Genomic DNA, 5,418 nt, shown 5'->3' on the forward strand with positions numbered 1-5,418 from the left:
GCCCCATGCCCCAGTCCACCGATGGGAAACCACACATGCCCCCTAGTCCAGGATCCACATCGATTATGCAGGGCCTTTCCAGGGACTCTTCCTCATTGTGGTGGACAGTCACTCCAAGTGGTTAGAGGTCGCACCTGTCCCCACTATGACTAATGCCAGGATCATCCAGGAGCTGCGCAGAATCTTTGCCACACATGGGTTACCCGACATGATTGTCTCAGACAATGGGGCTCAATTTACTGCTTCAGAATTTCAGTCCTTTTTAAGGACTAATATGATCAGACACTCCACATCAGCCCCTTTTCACCCGGCTTCAAACGGCCAAGCGGAATGCATGGTTTGAACAACTAAAGAATCCTTGAAGAGGATAGTAACTGGTAATTGTCAACACAGACTGGCAGATTTCCTACTCTGCCAACGCACAACCCCATGCACTTCCACGGGCAGAAGCCCAGCAGAATTAAGATGGGGCCGGCGTTTGATCACAAAGCTGGATCGCTTACATCCAGATAGAGTTGCCTCACAAGCAACACAGCCAAAGGCACCACGGCACTTGCAAGTTGGCGACCCGGTCTGGGCGAGGAACTACGGGCAAGGGGCATTGTGGGTGGTAGCTGTGGTTTGTAAGGTGACTGGGCCACTTCCCTACAAAGTGGTCCTAGAAGACGGTCGCGTGCTACGCAGGCACATCGACCAACTGCGGCGGAGGGTAGAAACCCAGCCAATAACTCATGACTCTAGTGACAGTCAAACTCAGGAGCAGCACGAATGCAGTAGTGCATCAGATGCTGCCAGCGACAGTAGAGCTGTCAGACTAAGGGACGAGACTCAAGCGTCTGGTGAGTCAGTCCCAACAACTGATACTGCAACCAATGGGCAATGCCAGCAGACGGCTCCATTTTCAGGACTGGTGGACTCTGTTCTACCTGTGGACACTGGCTTGGGCCTACCAGGACAGCCCAGCCACAGAGATTCGAGTCTACCCATGACGGATGGGTCCCATAGCCCCGGTTTTCCAAGCCTGGCAGGCGAGCTGACAGACCGGGGGCCTCCAGCAGTTCCGAGGCGTTCGGAACGGGCGAAAAGGCCACCAACGTATTTAAAGGAATATGTTCAACAAATGTCCTTATGAACTAGCTAGGGGGAAGGGGTGTAATGTATTGAGGTGAATTACTTGGAAATGTTGAAAAATGGTCATAAGACTCTATTAGTTAAGAGCCAGACTTTCTGTCTACACGCTAATTACTTGTGTTAAAAGCGGGAACTAATACTTGAATCCTATTGGCTGCCGCTTAGTTGCTGAGTGTATAAATAGGGGTGGAACGACAGTTATTCAGGCTTCTGTTTAAACCTTAAATAAAGAGTTGTTTGTTCACCTGCTGCCTCGTCAATGCCTCACCAAGCACCAAACAAAACCTTTGATTTTTCCTGCCCAAATGTAAAACTTTGCTTTTCACCACATTAAAATTCATTTTGTTGGATAGGGCCCATTGTTCAAGTTTGTCAAGATCTTTTTGGATCTTGAGCTTGTCTTCTGACGTGTTGGCTATTCCTCCAAGTTTAGTTTCATCTGCAAATTTGATGAGTTCCCCTTCTATTCCCTCATCTAAGTCCTTAATGAAGGTATTGAAGAGTACTGGGCCTAAGACGGAGCCTTGTGGTACCCCACTGCTTACCTCTCTCCATGTGGATGTAGTACCATTGAGGACTACTCGCTGAGTACTGTTTGTCAGCCAACTACAGATCCATCTGGTGTTGTTGTCTATCCCACCTTTCTCTAGCTTACTAAGCAGCAGGTTGTGGTCTATTTTGTCTACTTTGATTAACTTTACAAGCTCACAATGTGATGTCAAACATCAGCTATTGTAATTATCTTTTAACAAATTGGAAACAGGTAAGAAGCTTCCACAGACCTGAAGATTCTGCCATCAAAACGATGAAAACAGGATCATGCTATTGCATTGTCAGAAGTGTATACAAAAGGTAGAGTTTGTGGCACACTGGATGCTACTTTTGTCATTCGCCCTGTCACTTTACCTCCACACCCAACAAATGTTCCTGCAAGAGGGCCTGAGACAGGTATATACTCATTCCATTGGAGTTTATTCTAATACTGTGTTTCCCCCAGTCATATTAATTTTTGCTCCAAAAGATGCATTAGGGCTTATTTTCCAGTTAGGGCTTATATTTGGGGAAATTTGGTACTAAATGCGTCCATCTGGCTGATGATCTTAACTGGGGATTATTTTGGGGGTGAGGCTTATATTAAGAGTGTCCTGAAAAATTATGCTAGGCATATTTTCTGGTTGGGTCTTATTTTCGGGGAAATACGGCATTGAACTCAGTTGATGTCAACATTCAGCCTCCATATCTTTCTGCAAGGGAGATCCTTTACTTACCTATCCTAAATATCCTCATTGTAAATGCATCAGAACAAGAGCCAGCCAAATATATTCTACTTATATTCTCTAGATCATTATTATGAGGAAGTAAATATTTCATTTTTGAACTGTCTAGTACTGAACAATGCAGCAGAACTGTGTTTAATTTCTAATCTATTTTAACATTAGAGTTATGTAAATTGGATTAAAATGAAGATTTAAATAAAAATGGAAATTTATGCTGAAATAATTCAAGGTTTGCTTTTCACTGTAGCTTAATTTTGGTGATACTCTAGCTCCCTCTACTGTGCTGATAACTATCCAAAATACAAAGGCAAGGATTACCAATTTGATTCTCCTGTTTTTTCCCCTTCAGTAAAATCACTAGCAAATAGTACAGGTTCATATTATACAGAAAAACAGTGGCTTATAATAATTATAAATAGCTCAGAAACTGTCTATTATCTCCCTGTATTTTAACATTAAAGTACATACTGACTGCTAGTCATTTCTGCAACTACTGTGTTTCTCCCAAAATAAGACCTACCCTGAAAATAAGACCTAGCTTGATTTTGGGGCTAGGCCTGATATAAGTCCCAACCCAAAGTAAACCCTAGCATTGTGGTTGCTTGGGGGGGGGAGCATGGCTAGTTTGACATCGCTCGCATGGGACATGAGGGAGCCCAGGCAGGGCTGGGGGGGAGGTATAGGAACTATGGAGTTTTGCATGATACAAACGAGGTAGAAGATACTGTTACCACACCAAAGCCATTTAGTCTGAGGTGACCAGTGAATGTGATTTCAGCTTTTATACTCTCCCTTGACTAATTCAGGGATCACTCCCCTTTTCCTTCAGTATGGCCCAAGCTCCCCGCGCTTCTTTCCAATTCTGCTTCAAAGCCTCTGCGATTCAGTTCTCTCCCCGCCTTCCCAGCCTAATCCCACCCCCTTCATTCGACTACCACCTCATTTATCTATTTCCACCCATGAGGGGCAGGCTTTTTTTTTCTTGTCACTTGTTCTTCTCCCAGACTGTTTTCTTGTGGAGGGTCTACAAACATGACTGTGAGGCAGCAGCTGGGTGAGTTTCAGTTGCCAGGAGTGGCATCTCGATGCTGTGAGTTTGTTGCGCTGCAAAAGTTTTGCTTGTTTACTTTCTCAGCAGCAGAATACGCCCCACTCTGAAAGGAGAGGGGAGCACTGCCTATTGGTTTTTGGCTTATTGGAAGGCCCCATCTGGTTTGGTCATTGACTTATAGGAGGGCTCCTCTTCAACCTGGTGTATGCTGGGTGCTGAAGTTCTGTCCAAGTGAGGTTTAGCAGGCTGAACCACACCGCGAACTCACAGCCTCTGCCTGCAGAATAAGACACCCCCGAAAATAAGACCTAGTGCCTTTGGAGACAAAAAAAATATAAGACCAGGTCTTATTTTCAAGGAAACACGATATACAAAATCCATTCTTTCTTTTTTTAAGTCTTAGCACCTTTCACAAATGACCATTAAGCAGGGTCAGGACTGCTTAATATTTGGATGACAGACCACCAGAAAAAAATCCTGATCTATAAACTAGATTGGGAATCTGAACAAAGTATTATAGAAGACTGTGTCAGACCAGTTCCATAGTATTACTTGGAAACTATGTGGATATTCCAATATAGTCACTAAGAGTTAAGCTCAATTCATTTTTAACTATTATTGCTTTTGTTCACCTCAGCATGCCACTATGAACAATAGAGTTATAACTCTATATGGTGTAGACATTTTCTGACAAGTAGATTGCTAATTTGATATAGCAATCCTCAGGAGCAGCTTTCAAACACGTGCTAAGTCAACCCCAACTTGTTATTAGGCAGACACCTCAGATGTTTTTATGGGGGGGGGGGGAAGATAGCATCCCCATCTCCTGCACCCCCCAATCCACTTCTTCCATTGTATTACTCTTTATGTTCTTCCCCAGAGCTAGCCTTCCATAGTCAGATGTGATTAGGAAATTAGCCTATTCCCAAGGCATAGCATTCAGCTCTTAAGCCAATCCATTTTTGGAATAGAGCCTTTTTGTTACTTCAGGCAACATGTTTTAGTGCATTTTGACTATGTTGGTTGCAAATAAAGGAAATCTGGTATCAGGGCTGCCTCCATCCAATTCCTAGGAAAGAAAAACCTTGGCTCCATAGAATTAGAGAAAAGGTACTTAGAGAAAAGGAAAGAAGTGAACACAGCAGAGTCAGACAAGATCTGGAGTAAAAGCACACAAAGCTTCAAATTGAAACAAACTCTAAAGGCCATCCCCCCTTGTAGCTAGGCAACCAAAGTTCAGTCATTGGCCAGATGTTTGGGAAAATCTCTGTGTTCTGTGCATTTGGAAGCCAGATAAAATGACCTCAGAGAGATGGCTGTTGCTCCCCCTTCCCCCTTTGCTATGGCAGATGAGAGCAAGCATGCAAAGATGGAGGCTGACATCTGAAGGCACCAGACTAGGCGGGTTGCTGCATAGACTTGTCTAGGTACCTTGGAAACTTTTGTGTATAGGAGTATTTCTACCACAAACCACAGCAGCTAAAATGCCTCAAATTACAAGGATCAAAACACCTGAGGGAGAAAATCAAGGTACAGTTCTTTAGACTACATTTAATATCATGAATCTTTGCAACGTTACTACACAAGGTGTCACATGAACAAGTTTATGTGCATGACTTTCTGATGCCTCCTGAAAATGCTGCCATACTGGGGAAAGTATTAAAGATGAAACTGTAAAATAACTAAAGGTCACAGGCATATTAACAAGCATGATTATGCTATTGCAAAACTAAGTTGTTTATGTCAAGAGGGATCTTTGAAGGACTTCCGGTGGGACGGCGCGCCGATGGCGGCTCTTTTCGGAGCCGTCCGCTTGGGAAGGCGTCAGAGCCAGCATGAACAGCGGTCAGCAGCTGTTCAGCGGCTTGGAACCTTGTGCCCCGGGAGAAGGGGTCGAGGTGAGTACTCCTGGATAGGAGTAGAGTCCCAAAGGCTCTCCCTTTATCTCGGGAGAGCGAA

Source organism: Protobothrops mucrosquamatus, unplaced genomic scaffold, assembly GCF_001527695.2.
Source record: "Protobothrops mucrosquamatus isolate PMUCROS unplaced genomic scaffold, P.Mucros_1.0 scaffold_298, whole genome shotgun sequence".
Classification (NCBI taxonomy): domain Eukaryota; kingdom Metazoa; phylum Chordata; class Lepidosauria; order Squamata; family Viperidae; genus Protobothrops; species Protobothrops mucrosquamatus.